Source organism: Emys orbicularis, chromosome 6, assembly GCF_028017835.1.
Source record: "Emys orbicularis isolate rEmyOrb1 chromosome 6, rEmyOrb1.hap1, whole genome shotgun sequence".
NCBI lineage: Eukaryota > Metazoa > Chordata > Testudines > Emydidae > Emys > Emys orbicularis.
The window spans coordinates 237,667-254,533 of NC_088688.1; positions in this window are offsets into that span (position 1 = coordinate 237,667).

A 16,867-nucleotide genomic window follows, 5' to 3' on the forward strand; every position below is an offset into this window, starting at 1 on the left:
CCAAGATGGAGTCCAGTACCAGGTGACTTGGTCACATGACTCTGTAGGGTGCTAGCAGACATGAGTCAGAGGCTGTTTACAGCATCCTCAGGAAGGCTCCCGGGTGGGAGATAAGCTTTTCCTAAGGCCTATTGTTCTGCCTAATGGTTCATTAACTTGAATAGGCCCTTCCCAGCCAGCCATCTAGACCAGTGGTTCCCAAACTTTAACAGCCCGCGAACCCCTTTCACTAGATTGTGAAATCTTGTGAACCCCCTCATAAAAATGAATATTTTCAGGGATTTAAGTTTAAATTTCCTCAGTGTGATGGATGCCCCAATTGCCAGGCCCCGGAATCTATGAACCTCTAAAAAATATTTTTAATTTAAACTTTTTTTTAAACGAACATAGAAAAACCAGAAACCAAAAATGTTTCTGTAAAATGTTTTTTTGGCTTTTGTTTAAAAAAAAAAATGGTTTCGAATAAAAATAAATTCATTTTTGGTTTTCAAAAATCAGAAAAATGTTTCATAAAAACAGTTTTTGAAAATGGACCATTTTTCCGTTTCAGTTTTTGTAAATTTTTCTTGGGGAATTTTGAAAAATGTGAAAAAAATTCAAAACTTTCTGTGAAAAATGCTTGGTATTTTTCACCCACCTCTAGTTTCGGGTGAGGTTGTGGCTGGTGGTAACAAGGAGGGTTGTGGTTCTGGCTTTAGATGAGATTTGGCAAATTCCTGGGGCTCGGGCTGGGGTTCGGGCTGCCGGCTCCCCCGCTGATGGGGGCGGGGCTTGGGCTGCCAGCCCCTACTGCCCGGCCCCACTCTCCCTGGGGCTCGGGCTGCCAGCCCCACACAGAGCGCTGGGGTTCAGGCTGCCGGCTCCCCCGCTGACGGGGGCAGGGCTCGGACTGCTGGCCCCAATTGCCCGGGCCAGCTCTCCCTGGGGCTCAGGCTGCCAGCCCTGTGCGGAGCGCTGTGGTTCGGGCTGCCGGCTCCCCCACTGACCGCCGGGACTCGGGCTGCCTGCCCCAACTGCCCGGCCCCGCTCTCCCTGGGGCTCGGGCTGCCGGCTCCCCTGCTGACACAGGAGGGCTGGGGCTGCCGACTCAAACTGCCTGCTCTCCCCAAGGCTCGGGCTGCCGGCTCCCTGGCTGACAGGGGAGGGCTCGGGCTGCTGGATCAAACTGCCCGGCCCCGCTCTCCCTGGGGCTCGGGCTGCTGGCTCCACCTCTGACAGGGGAGGGGCTCGGGTTGCCGGCTCCCTGGCTGACAGGGGAAGGCTCAGGCTGCCTGCTCAAACTGCCCGGCCCCGCTCTCCCTGGGGCTTGGGCTGCCGGCTCCCTGGCTGACAGGGGAGGGCTCGGGCTGCCAGCTCAAACTGCCCGGCCCTGCTCTCCCTGGGGCTCGGGCTGTCTGCCCTGCAACTGTGTCCCAGCAGAGTCCTCTGGCCGCCATTAATGAAATTTTTCTTGCGAACCCCCTGAAACGTCCTGCGAACCCCCAGGGGTTCGCGAACCCCACTTTGGGAACCACTGATCTAGACTGATTACATTCTGCCTTGTGGGTGTTCCCCATGTGTAAACACATTTGTAATAGATACATAGACAATATTCCTAACTTCAGATACAAAAATGATACATGTATACAAATAGGATAATCTTATTCAGTAAATCATAACCTTTCCAATGATATCTCATATGACCTATCTTGCATAAAGTATATTATGATTATGTCATAATCATAACATATTATTACTGTGAAGAATATGGGGTGCAGTGTCACAGGGACATGTTTTGTATCAAGAGAGTTTTGAAGGCTTTTGGATAAGTATTGGTCCAGTACATTATAAATCTGCTGCGTACCATGCCCAAGGAAATGGGATAGTGGAAAGACTGCAGGGAACTGTGAAGAAGCTTGTAGCTTGCATACTGGAGGAACATTGAGATACACCCTTCCCTATTGCATTGAGTCAGGATTTATACGATATTCAGAGTACACACCATGGAAGTACTGGAGAAACCCCATTCTATCGGTTCTTCAGCTGACCTATGAGGACTCAACGGGTAGTGATCAATGGCTCCATGTCTAGTTGGCAGCCGGTATCAAGCGGAGTGTCCCAAGGGTCGGTCCTAGGGCCGGTTTTGTTCAATATCTTCATTAATGATCTGGGGGATGGTGTGGACTGCGCCCTCAGCAAGTATGCAGGTGACACTAAACTGGGAGGAGTGGTAGATACGCTGGAGGGTAGGGATAGGATACAGAGGGACCTAGACAAATTAGAGGATTGGGCCAAAAGAAATCTGGTGAGGTTCAACAAGGACAAGTGCAGAGTCCTGCACTTAGGACGGAAGAATCCCATGCACTGCTACAGACTAGGGACCGAATGGCTAGGCAGCAGTTCTGCAGAAAAGGACCTAGGGGTTACAGTGGACGAGAAGCTGAATATGAGTCGACAGTGTGCCCTTGTTGCCAAGAAGGCTAACGGCATTTTGGGCTGTATAAGTAGGGGCATTGCCAGCAGTTCGAGGGATGTGATCATTCCCCTCTATTCGGCATTGGTGAGGCCTCAACTGGAGTACTGTGTCCAGTTTTGGGCCCCACACTACAAGAAGGATGTGGAAAAATTGGAAAGAGTCCAGCGGAGGGCAACAAAAATGATTAGGGGGCTGGAGCACATGACTTATGAGGAGAGTCTGAGGGGACTGGGATTGTTTAGTTTGCAGAAGAGCAGAATGAGGGGGGATTTGATAGCTGCTTTCAACTACCTGAAAGGGGGTTCCAAAGACAGGGCCGGCTTTAGGCCGATTCAGCCGATTCGGCTGAATTGGGCCCCGCGCCAAGATGGCCCCGCGCCACAGCTCTCCACCCCGCCCCCAGCTCACTTCCCCCTCCTCCCCTGAACGCTCCGCCCCCTGCTCCTCCCCCGCCCCTGCTTCCCGCGAATCAGAGGTTCGCGGGAAGTCTGAAAAGAAGCAGGGGCGGGCAGGCAGCACCTGGTAAGCTGAGTCAGGGGTGTGGGAGGGGGACGTGAGAAGCGCTCCGGGGAGGCGCGGCGCAGCCCAGTCCGGCCCCGGCCGAGCACCTCCGGCCCCAGCAGCTCCGGCCCCGGGGCGCCGGCTCCGGTTCTGGCCGAGCGCGCCGGCCCGGCCCGCTCGGCTCGGCTCCGTCCCAGCCCCCGCGGCTCGGCTCGGGTCCGGCCCAGGCCCCGCAGCTCGGCTCGGCTCCGGCCCGGCTCCCTTGGCTCGGGCCGGGCCCGGCCCCCGCAACTCAGCTCGGGCCCGGCTCCCGCGGCTCGGCTCGGCTCAGGCCCGGCCCCCCGGCTCGGTTCGGGCCCGGCCCGGCCCCCCGGCCCGGCTTGGATCCGGCCCCCCGGCTCGGCTCGGGTCCGGTTCGGCTCGGGCCCGGCCCCCCGGCTCAGCTCCAGCATGGAGCCCGATTCCTGGGGGCGGGGCTTGCGGCAAGCCACGCCCCCAGGAATTGGGCCCCACTCTTGCTAAAGCCGGCCCTGTCCAAAGAGGACGGATCTTGACTGTTCTCAGAGGTAGCAGATGACCGAACAAGGAGTAATGGTCTCAAGTTGCAGTGGGGCAGGTTTAGGTTGGATATTAGGAAAAACTTTTTCACTAGGAGGGTGGTGAAGCACTGGAATGGGTTCCCTAGGGAGGTGGTGGAATCTCCTTCCTTAGAGGTTTTTAAGGTCAGGCTTGACAAAGCCCTGGCTGGGATGATTTAGTTGGGGATTGGGTCCTGCTTTGAGCAGGGGGTTGGACTAGATGACCTCCTGAGGTCCCTTCCAACCCTGATATTCTATGATTCTATGACCAAGTTGTCTATGCTGACAGGAAAGGTCCATCCCACCCCTTTGCCATCCCCAAAGCTGACTGATATGACTAGGAAATATGTGAGTTTCAACAGGTGTGTCCATGCAAGACTCCATGAGTTCTTTCCTGGACAAACCGTGTATGTTAGACTAGGGTCAGGAAGAGTTTTCAATAGCAGTGGTGTGATCTTCCGGGCTGCAGGATACGGAACATGGTGAGTGCATTTACCACAGATAGAACATGTTGTTAACCAGCAAGATGTTCTGCGTACTGAAAGGGGAACAGAGAGGGAAGAGGACGCTCTTTCTGCGTATGATGGGGTTGTGGGCAGTTGGGGAAGTGGCGCCACAGTAACAGCATCCACCTGCTGAGCTGAATCAGAGGTATAATTTACGGCTCTGGGATTACCTGGTGCCTCTAGCAAAGTACTGCTGAACTTTTGGGGAGAAGAGTAGGAAATTGTGATGTGGTGTGTATGTTGCCTTCTTGCTCCTCTTCCTGTTTTTTTCCTAGTTCCTGCTCCTTGAACTCAGTGATCGGAGGTTGTGTGTGTGTGTGTGTGTGTGTGTGTGTGTGTGTGATTATTTAGGGTCTTCTGCTACTTATCTCCCTTTCAGACTGTCATGTTTTGTTCAGACTGTTGCTGACTTAACCGTTCATGTTTATTACATTTTGATTGACAACTTGCTTACGTATCATGCTTTGCGTTTGTTTTGTTTTTTTGGTGCCATTCTGGGGTGCTTTTGAATCTCATATTTGGGAAAAGGAGAATGCTTTTATTGATTATAATGTTTATATTAAGTGCCCCAAAGTGTCTTGGATATCTCCCAGTTTTAGAGAGAAAATGTAGTCCCTGCCCTAAGAGCTTAAAGTCAAAACAGGCAAAACCTACCAAGGATGTGGGAAGAGGAAGGGCACCCGTCAGAGTCTCTTGATGGGATGGCATCCCATAATTTTTTTGATGTAAACCAACCCTTTCTGCCCACTCTATCCTAGCTGTCCTAGTGCCTGACCCTGCCTGCTGCCCCATGTGAAACAGACCCTTCTCCCACCCTGCCTGCTCCACCACATAAAACAATGGCTCATTGCAAAGGTGTGAAACACCCAGCTAGTCGGAGCCCTCTTATTCAGTCTGGGACAAGGGGAAACCAGGAAATGAAGTCTGGGAGCAAGTGGCTCCTCCACCCCTTGTGAAATCTGTTAATGAAACATACAGATAAATTAAGCTAAATTAAGAGGAATTGCAAACTCAAGTGAGGATAGAGATGATACAAAGGCTCTAGAGGGGGAGATGGGCAGGTAATACAGCATGTTTCCACCTAGAAACATGCACATTACTGCATGTGAGAGAGAAGTAACCTAAAAGATAGATGTTTACACATCAGGCACTGGCTGGGAGAGACACATATTCATTAATGATCTGGAAAAGGGGATGAACAGTGAAGTGGTAAAGTTTGCAGCTGATACAAAATTACTCAAAGTAGCTAAGTCCAAAGCTGACTGCAATGAGTTACAGAGGAATCGCATAAAAGTTGGTGACTGGACAACAAAATGGCAGATGAAATTCAACATTGATAAGTGCAAAGTAATCTACATTGGAAAAAATAATCCCAACTATACTTACACAATGATGGATTTAAAATTAGCTGTTACCACTGAAGAAAGAGATCTTGGAGTCACTGTGGATAGTTCTCAGAAAACTTCTGCACTGTGTGTAGCAGCAGGGGTCAAAATGCTTAACAGTATGTTAGGAACTATTAGGAAAGGGACAGAAAATATCCTCATGCCTCTACATAAATCCATGATGTGCCCACACCTGTCTTACTGTGTCCAGTTCTGGTTGCCCCATCTCGAAAAGGTTCAGAGAAGGGCAACAAAGATGATCAAGGGTATGGAGCAGCTTCCATACAAGGAGAGACTAAAAGATTAGATCTTTCAGCGTAGAAAAGAGACGACTAAGGGGAGATACAATAGACATCTATAAAGTCATGAATGAGTGGAAAAAATGACTAGAGAAAGGTTATTTACCCTTTAACACAATACAAAAAACAGGGGTCACCAATTAAATTAATAGGGGGCAGGTTTAATACAAAAAAGAGGAAGTACTTTTTCACACAGTGCACAGCTAACCTGTGGAACTCATTGTCATGGAATGTTGTGATGACCAAAAGTATAACTGGGTTAAAAAAAGAACTGGATAAGTTCATGGGGGTTAGGTCCATGAAATGCTATATTAGACAAGATGATTAGGGATGCAGCCCCATGCTCAGAGCGACCTCTGACTACTAGAAGCTGGGAGTGGAATGCAGGGGTGGATCACTCCATAAATGACTTGTTCTGTACACTCCCCATGAAGCTTTGGTATGGGCCAAATACTGGGCAAGCTGGACCATGGTCTAAACTGGTATGGAACCAGCTCTTACGCCTCGGACGTAAGTTTGCCCTGCAAAATGGCAGCAAGGAGCATCTATGTGACTTTAGTGGCAGCATTTGCAGAGCGGGAAGGGAAGAGCTCATCTGTATGCCATATCTGGAGTAATCCATTCAGATACAAATGTATGAAGAGTGTAAATGCCACAGAGGGAGAGATTATTTAAGGGTGCTCAAGGAATGTAACTAGGTGTAGTTAGATGAAACTGAGGGCTTGTAAACACTAATGCTTACTTCGGTATAACTTAAGTTGCTCAAGGGTGTGGAAACCCACCCCCCTGTATGATGTAAGTTATATTGATCAATGGCATAGAGTGTCTGCACTAGCACGCTACAACAGTGCAGTGCATCGGCACAGCTGCACCGCCCTAGCGATTTTAGTGTAGACTAGTCTTTTGATCGTATAATGTGTAGTTGTTGTGCTCTACCCGGATTCATGTTCTGCACTTATCCACTGGGATTTGAGAACTTCTCAGAACTAGGAAATTCAACAAGGAAAAAACTTCTGACAATGAGATCTTTATCTGTGGGAATCTCCCCCAGGAGGAAGGGCCAGGAGCCTAGTCACTGGGGGAATCACCCTCCTGAGGCAAGGGCTGGGTACGCGTTTGCTAACAAGCCCCACCATAACCCCTGCACCAGCTGTGATTCTGTGAGATCTACCATTTGGGAGCCAGCTTTCACAAGGGGTGCAATGCAGTACAAAGGGTTGCCTGTCTCTGGCTACACTAACTAGAAGGGGACTTTTGACTATTTTTTTTTCTCCTCCTTTCTTAGCTGCTTGGAGATTTTGCGGAGTACAGAGCTGAAAGGCTGGAGATGTGGGTAGGTGTGGGCTGCTGCACATGGGTCTGGACTGAGCATGATGGGTATGAGCTGTATTGTGCGCGTGTGTGGAGTGGGAACTAGCTCTCTGCAATAACTGCCACCTTTATGTACCAGGGGCCTGTTCTAGTGATGGGATGGGGTCTGAAATGAGTCCTATATCTTACTATTGCCTTGGCATTCTCTCCCATCCCCACAGGAAGTCCCGCCTCTTTTTTAAGTACTGGCACCAGGAGCTGCTGGCAAAGAGCATGGACCGCTTGGAAAAGGCAGCAATAATCATCCAGAAGAGTGAGTATTGGGGCAGGAGGGTCTCCTCCAACCCAGAGAGCATATCAGGGCAAGGAGCACAGGCGGAAGTCCTTCCCCAACCCCTCTCTCATCCCAGAAGTATCCCTTGATAGCATTCCAGGGCATTGGAGACAGAAAAACCTGATCAGGCTCCATCTCTACGGCACCTCAAACCCTTTGTGTTCGTGGTGTGAACAACAAACGCTCAACTCCTTCTCAGAGTCTTCAACAAGCAGGAAAGCAGTCTAAAGGCTGGTCCACACTGGGGCGGGGGATCGATCTAGGAAACGCAACTTCAGCTACGAGAATAGCGTAGCTGAAGTCGACGTTTCCTAGATCGAACTAAGTTTACTTACTGCGGGTCCACGCGGTGCAGGCAAGCTCCCCCGTCGACAGCGCTTCCTCCTCTCGGCGAGCAGGAGTTCCGCAGTCGACGGGGGAGCGCTTCTGGGATCAATTTATCGCGTCCCGATGAGACGTGATAAATCGATCCCAGAAGATCGATCTCTACCCGCCGAATCGGGCGGGTAGTGTGGACCTAGCCTAAGTGTGGACAGGAAGGGGCATATGTGGGAGAGCAGAGCAGGTGCAAGCTTGCTGGTCTTGCTGTAAAGTGGATGTCCAGGGAAGTGGTTAATGAGCTTCTTATAATGATGGGATGAATTGTAAGAAGTCATGGGAAGCTGGAGAGAAGCGCAAGCAGAAGGGGAGACCAGAAAATGTCATTATCCTCTCAGGGAAGGACAGTAGCGTATGATCCAGGTGACCACTGCCCTACTAGCCTGGCTGCTGTCCCTGGCAGAACAATGGGATCATGAGCAATAGGTGCGCTGGTGAGAGACATGGTAGAGCCTTCTCTCTGCACAGTCTCTCTGGTATGACTCTGTATTGGACACACAGGTAATACAGGATGCTGCTCTTGCCCGGCCCTTGTTCCTTGCTGTTCCAGTGGAGTCTCTGCTCTAACTGTAGCTTCTCTCTGAGCAGCTTACAAGAGATTCTGCTGTAGGAAGATTTACCAGGAGCTGGTGGTTGAGCTCAGAGCCCGAGAGAAGCACCTGCAGGAGGAAGCAGAGAGAGAGAGCAACAGGCAACTGGAACTGGAGTCCCAGGCCCAGAGTAAGTCACTGACACCACCTCCTTCCATCAATACCTCCGTGCCCCAAATCCCTGGATGCTCACTTAGGCTAGGTCTACACTGCGGGGGGTGGGGGGTCGACCTAAGATACGCAACTTCAGCTACGTGAATAGCGTAGCTGAAGTTGTGTATTTTAGGTCAACTTACCTGGCTGTGAGGACGGCGGCGAGTCGACGGCAGCCGCGCTGCCGTCGACTCCACTTCCGCCTCTTGCCGCGGTGGATTTCCGGAGTCGACGGCAGAGCGATCAGGGATCGATTTTATCGCGTCTTCACTAGACGCGATAAGTCAATCCCCAATAGATCGATTGCTACCCGCCGGTCCGGCGGGTAGTGAAGACGGGCCCTTAGTGGCTGTGTCCAGCCACCACAGACCCTACTGGGTCTGACTGCCTTATTCCCTAGTTGTAGCTGAGCCCTCAGGCCACACTCTCTTCTATGCCACACCTGAGCGGTGGGTAGTTAGAGGGGACGATACACCTGCCTCTGTGAAACTCTCCTCCAGCATTTGCCTCAGGACAGGCCCCATCTCCACTTGGAAATGGAGGCGCTTTCCCATAGAGGCTGGGAACTGAGCTGTGAAATCCCACGTGCCTTGGGCTGGGATGGGAAAGGCACCCTGGCCTCACCCAGCCTCTTCTGCTAATGCAGCAGGGGATGGCTTCATGCCATCTCCCACTCAGAGCTGGATTTTTTTCCTTAGAGCATGGAGTAGGAGGTGGCAGCAGAGCAGGGACCCCACCCCTTCTCGCTCCTTTCCATGCTCCATAGCAAGGCTCAGGTGGGATGGGGAAGTTCCAGGAACATCAATCCATGGAGCTTGGGAGTCCCTTGTCTTGCAGCTGCCATGCTGCCTGCTGGAGAGGCAGAACCTTCCCCATGGTACCCTTGGGTGTGATGGTATTGTACCCACATGCTCCATTCCAGGGTGGGACGAATCATTCCCTGGGGGTTCCTAATGCCATTTGTTCCCTCCTCTCACTGCATGAATAGTTGCCTCGCCAGTCCCTGTGCCACGGAGGAGACGTCCTCAGCCCCTCCCACGTTCTCAGCCTGGAGCTGATTCTCTGACACAGCCACCAGTACCACGCCCTCGCAGCAAACTCACAGAGGTAATAATGTTGGCTTTGCCTAGGGTCAGATGCCCAGGGACATCCCAACATGTGATCTTGAGGGAGCCCTCCCATCTGCACATCCCGTACATGTGATCCAGGGAGAACCACGCTCCTCATCCATGTAACCAGGAATAAAGAGGAGTTCATGCCCAATATTGTGAGTTTAAATAAACCAATCCTGGTAAAACCTTGGGCAGGGCTTGGTCTTGGGAGAACTGAAAGTGAAAGTTGGATGAGGTTCCTGTCTGGTCTCCCCTAGGGCGCAGACTTGAGTGAGGTCGTCTGTGATATCTTCAAAGGAGCTTACTGTAAGTGTCCCCCACCTCTTGCTCCTGCCTCCACTGTTAATTTTCGATAAGTCTTGGAGCACTGGGGAAGTTCCAGGAGACTGGAAGGAAGCTAGTGTTGTACCAGTTTGTAAAAAGGGTAAATGGGATGACACGAGTAATCATAGGCTCGTCAGTCTGACATCGATCTTGGACAAGATAATGAAGCAACTGAGACAGAAGCATAGACTATCAGGGTTGGAAGGGACCTCAGGAGGTCATCTAGTCCAACCCCCTGCTCAAAGCAGGACCAATCCCAAACTAAATCATCCCAGCCAGGGCTTAAAAAGCTCTAAGGAAGGTGTCAGGGTTCCCTCCCCACTCTGAACGTAGGGTACAGATGTGGGGACCTGCATGAAAGACCCCCTTAGCTTATTTCTACCAGCTTAGGTTAAAACTTCCCCAAGGCACAAATTCTTCCTTGTCCTTGGACGGTATCACTGCCACCACCAAGTGAGTTAGACAAAGATTCAGGAAAAGGACCACTTGGAGTTCCTGTTTTCCCAAAATATCCCCCCAAGCCCCTTCACCCCCTTTCCTGGGGAGGCTTGAGAATAATATACCAACCAAATAGGTAAACAAGGTTAGCACAGACCAGACCCTTGGGTTTTTAGGAAACTAAAAACCAATCTGGTTCTTAAAAGCAGAACTTTATTATAAAGAAAAAAAGTAAAAGAAGCACCTCTGTAAAATCAGGATGGAAGGTAATTTTACAGGGTAATAAGATGTAAAACACAGAGGATTCCCCTCTAAGCAAAACTTCAAAGTTACAAAAAACAGGAATAAACCTCCCTCTTAGCACAGGGAAAATTCACAAGCTAAAACAAAAGATAAGCTAACGCATTTCCTTGCTATTACTTACAATTTTTGTACTCTTGGATGCTTATTTCAGGTAGGGTTTTAGGAGATGGTTTTTCCTGCCCTGGTCCCTCTCTGTCCCAGAGAGAACAACAAAAGAGAGCACAAAACAAAACCTCCCCCCACAGATTTGAAAATATCTTCTTCCCTTATTGGTCCTTTTGGTCAGGTGCCAACCAGGTTATTTGAGCTTCTTAACCCCTTACAGGTAAAGGAGGGATTTTATGCTACCCTTAGCTGTATGTCTATGACAGAAGGAGATTCCTCCACCTCCCTAGGTAACCCATTCCAGTGCTTCACCACCCTCCTAGTGAAAAAGTTTTTCCTAATAGCCAACCTAAACCTCCCCCACTGCAACTTGAGACCATTACTCCTTGTTCGGTCATCTGCTACCACTGAGAACAGTCTAGATCCATCCTCTTTGGAACCCCCTTTCAGGTAGTTGAAAGCAGCTATCAAATCCCCCTTCATTCTTCTCTTCTGCAGACTAAACAATCCCAGTTCCCTCAGCCTCTCCTCATAAGTCATGTGCTCCAGACCCCTAATCATTTTTGTTGCCTTCCGCTGGACTCTTTCCAATTTTTCCACATCCTTCTTGTAGTGTGGGGCCCAAAACTGGACACACTACTCCAGATGAGGCCTCACCAATGTCGAATAGAGGGGAACGATCACGTCCCTCGATCTGCTGGAATGCTCCTCCTTATACAGCCCAAAATGCCGTTAGCCTTCTTGGCAACAAGGGCACACTGTCGACTCATATTCAGCTTCTCGTCCACTGTAACCCCTAGGTCCTTTTCTGCAGAACTGCTGCCTAGCCATTTGGTCCCTAGTCTGTAGCAGTGCATGGGATTCTTCCGTCCTAAGTGCAGGACTCTGCACTTGTCCTTGTTGAACCTCATCAGATTTCTTTTGGCCCAATCCTCTAATTTGTCTAGGTCCCCCTGTATCCTATCCCAACCTTCCAGCGTATCTACCACTCCTCCCAGTTTAGTGTCACCTGCAAACTTGCTGAGGGTGCAGTCCATGCCATCCTCCAGATCATTAATGAAGATATTGAACAAAACCGGCCCCAGGACCTACCCTTGGGGCACTCCGCTTGATACCGGCTGCCAACTAGACATGGAGCCATTGATAACTACCCGTTGAGCCTGACGATCTAGCCAGCTTTCTATCCACCTTATAGTCCATTCATCCATCCCATACTTCTTTAACTTGCTGGCGTATCAAAAGCTTTGCTAAAGTCAAGGAATAATACGTCCACTGCTTTCCGCTCATCCACAGAGCCAGTTATCTCATCATAGAAGGCAATTAGGTTAGTCAGGCATGACTTGCCCTTGGTGAATCCGTGCTGACTGTTCCTGATCACTTTCCTCTCCTCTAAGTGCTTTAAAATTGATTCCTTGAGGACCTGCTCTATGATTTTTCCAGGGACTGAGGTGAGGCTGACTGGCCTGTAGTTCCCCAGATCTTCCTCCTTCCCTTTTCTAAAGATGGACACTACATTAGCCTTTTTCCAGTCATCCGGGACCTCCCCCGATCGCCATGAGTTTTCAAAGATAATGGCCAATGGCTCTGCAATCACATCCGCCAACTCCTTTAGCACCCTCGGATGCAGTGCCCCAGGACTCGATTAATAAATAATTAAAGGAGGGTAATGCAATTAATGCAAATCAACATGGGTTTATGGAAAATAGATCTGGTCAAACTAACCTGGTATCTTCTTAGATGAGATTATAAGTTTATTTGATAAAGGTACTAGTATTGATGTAATACATGTAAATTTCTGCAGTGCGTTTGACTTGATATTTCACAACATTTTGATTTAAAAAAACTAGGAGGATATAAAATTAACATGGCACACATTAAATAGGTTAAAAACTGGCTAACACAAAATGTAATGGTAAACAGAATCATCATCAAGTGGGTGTGTTTCCAGTGGAGTCCCACAGGGATCAGTCCTTGGCCCTTCGCTATTTAACATTTTTATAATTGACCTGGAAGACGACATAAAATCATCACTGATAAAGTTTGGAGATGACCCAAAAATTGGAGGAGTGGTAAATAATGAGGACAGGTCACTGATTCAAAGTGTTCTGGATCGCTTGGTAAGCTGGATGCAAGCAAACAATATGCGTTTTAATACAACTAAATGTAAATGTGTACATCTAGGAACAAATAATGTAGGCCATACTTACAGAATGGCAAGCAGGACTCTGAAAAAGATTTGGAGTTTGTGGTGGATAATCAGTTGAACATGAGCTCCCAGTGCAATACTATGGCTAAATGGGCTGATGCAATGCTTGGATACATAAACAGGGGAATCTCAAGTAGGAGTAGAGAGGTTTATTTATCTTTCTATTTGGCACTTGTGCGACGGCTGCTGGGATCCTGTGTCCAGTTCTGGGTGCTCACCATTCAAGAAGGAGATTGATAAATTAGAGAAGGTTCAGAGAAGAACCATGAGAATAGAAAACTCGCCTTATAGTGATAGACTCAAGGAGGTCAATCTACTTAGCTTAACACAGAGAAGGTGAAGGGTTGACTTGATTAGCCTAGAAGTATCTACACAGGAAACAAATATTTAATAATGGGCTCTTCAGTCTAGCAGACTGATCCAATGGCTGGAAGTTGAAGCTAGACCTTCGGCACGTGGCCCATCAGGGTAATCCGCTGGTGGGCCGTGAGACATTTTGTTTACGTTGACCGTCCACAGGCATGGCCCCCGTAACTCCCAGCAGCTGCGGTTCACTGTTCCCGGCCAATGGGAGCTGTGGGAAGTGGCGGCCAGAAGTTATGCTCTATGAATTATTTTGAGAGAGGTATGTGGCCTGTGTTATACAGGAGCTCAGACTAGATGATCACAGTAGTCCCTTCTGGCCTAGGAATCTATCACTCTCACACCCACCTTCCTTTTTTCTCTCTCTTTCCTGTTTTCAGTCGACTCCCTTTGATAATTTTTTGCGCTCCAGGCCCTGCCCTGTGCTGGGGACAGAGGGGCAGACAGGAGAAGAGGAAGAAATGAGGCAAATCAAGAGGGGAGCAACTCTCCGCTGGTTCAGAGAGACACAGGCCTGGAAGGTTATGCAGGATGATGGGGCCTTTCCTGGCTGGCTGCATGGGATGATCAGCAGGAGGTGAGAACCCTAGGGGCTTGCAGCATACCAAGGGGGCTGGGCTGTGCAGGCAGAGGCTGGCATGTCCTTAGGGAGAGTGTGTATGAGAGTGGGGGTTGGGGTCCCTGGAGATAGCATGGACTGGTTTCTTGGGGAGCTGGGAATAGGACACATGGCCTTTCCACTCTAGAGCACTGATTCCCATCCAGACCCGTCAGGGGGATTGGCTGATTTATGGAGCTGGGAGTGGGGTACAGGGCCTTTTACTTCTAGGTCACTAGTTCCAATCCAGGGTGGCAGCAACTGAAGGTTTTTATCTGATTTTTATCCCAAAGATTGATGGAATGGTAAATGTTGATGAGGACAGGACAGCCATGTAGATTTGTACTGCTTGGTAAGCTGGGCCCATTTAGAATAAAAGTGTTCTAATTAGGGCTGTCAATTAATCGTAATTAACTCACGCGATTAACTCGAAAAAATTAATCGTGATTAATCGCACTGTTCAACAATAGAATACTAATTGAAATGTATTAAATATTTTTGGATGATTTTCTACATTTTCAAATATATCGATTTCAATTACAGCACAGAATACAAAATGTCCAGTGCTCACTTTATATTATTTTTTATTACAAATATTTGCACTGTAAATATGATGAACAAAAGAAATAGTATTTTTCAATTCATCTCATACAAGTTCTGTATCGTAATCTCTTTATCATGAAAGTGCAACTTTCAAATGTAGGTTTTTTTGTTTGTTACATAACTGCACTCAAAAACGAAACAATGTAAAACTTTAGAGCCTACAAGTCCACTCAGTCCTACTTCTGGTTCAGCCAAACGCTAAAAAGTTTACATTTGTGGGAGATAATGCTGCCCACTTCTTAATTACAGTGTCATCTGAAAATGAGAACAGGCATTTGCGTGGCACTGTTGTAGCTGGCATCACAAGATATTTACGTGCCAGATGCGTTAAAGATTCATATGCCTCTTCATGCTTCAGCCATCATTCCAGAGGACATGTGTCCACGCTGATGACGCTCATTAAAAAAATAATGCGTTAATTAAATTTGTGACTGAACTCCTTAGGAGAGAATTGTATGTCTACTGCTCTGTTTTACCTGCATTCTGCCATATAATTCATGTTATAGCAGAGACGGATGATGACCCAGCACATGTTCGTTTTAAGAACACTTTCATTGCAAATTTGACAAAATGCAAAGAAGATACAAATGTGAAATTTCTAAAGGTAGTTACAGTCCTCGACCCAAGATTTAAGAATCTGAAGTGCCTTCCAAAATCTGAGAGGGACGAAGTGTGGAACATGCTTTCAGAAGTCTTAAAAGAGCAACACTCTGATGCGGAAACTACAGAACCCAAACCACCAAAAAAGAAAATCAGCCTTTTGCTGGTGGCATCTGACCCAGATGATGAAAATGAACATGTGTCGGTCCACACTGCTCTGGATCATTATCGAGCAGAACCCATCATCAGCATGGACGCATGCCCTATGGAATGATGGTTGAAGCATCAATGGACATATGAATCTTTAGTGCATCCGGCATGTAAATATCTTGTGACGCCAGCTACAACAGTGCTATGCGAATGCCTTTTCTCACTTTTAGGTGACATTGAAAACAAGAAGCAGGCAGCATTATCTCCTGCAAATGTAAACAATCATGTTTGTCTGAGTGATTGGCTGAACAAGAAGTGAGACTGATTGGACTTGTAGGCTCTAAAGTTTTACATTGTTTTATTTTTGAATGCAGGGTTTTTTTTGTACATAATTCTATATTTGTAAGTTCAACTTTCATGATAAAGAGATTGCACAACAATACTTGTATTTGGTGAATAGAAAAATACTATTTCTCTTGTTTGTTACATTGCAAATATTTGTAATAAACAATAAATATGAAGTGAGCACTGTACACTTTGTATTCTGTGTTGTAATTGACATCAATTATATTTGAAAATGTAGAAAACATCCAAAAATATTTAAATAAATGATATTCTATTATTGTTTAACTGCGTGATTAATCGCACAATTAATTGCGATTCATTTTTTTAATCGCTTGACAATCCTAATTTTAATATAATTAAATGCAAAGTTATACATCTAGGATCAAGGAATGCAGGCTGTACCTACAGAATGAGGGACTGTGTCCTGGGAAGCAGTGACTCTGTAAAGGATTTAGAGGTCATAGGGCACCAGCAATTGAACATGAGCTCCCAATGTGATGCTGTGGCTAAAAGGGATCCTGGGATGTGTAGAGACAGGAGTAGGGAGGTGATTTTAACTCTGTATGTGGAGTTCAATACGGCAATACTGTTGTCACAGATCCACAGGATCTGTGCTATAGCCCAGCCTTTAAGCAGTCCCCTTCAGTGTGCCAGACCCCCAAGGAGTCCCACCCTTCCTTCAGGCTAGCCTCTGCAGCTTCACTGCCTCCTAGACTGAGCCTCGGTTTAACGCTGTGAGCTCTGTTCAGCAAACCCAATTGAAACAGACTCCTGGTAACAACTTGGACACTCTTCAGGGACTAATGCACACAAGCAAGTGCTTGCAGTGACACCAAACAGTCTTTTCAAAACAGAGGAGGATGTATTAGTCAACTGGAACACAGCATTGGAAGTCCTTACATTAGCATACAGAAATAAAGGTTAAAACTTGGTCCATTATGGTCAATCCAGAGCAATTCACCAGCTATTTCAGCTCTATCTCTCTGACTCCTTTGTCAGTCCCAGGAGAGAGCAACCAGTTTCCTCCAAAAGCCCACACTGTATTCCCTGACTGTCTTGTCTCAGAGACATTGTGGGTGAGAGATCTTTTATTGGACCAACTTCTGTTGGTGATAGAGACAAGCTTTCAAGCTACACAGAGCTCTTCCTCAGGTCTGGGAATGGTACTTAGTGTCACAGTGTGCCTGAAGTGAAGCGGACAGCATGAGAGTGATGCTGGCTGCACCATAG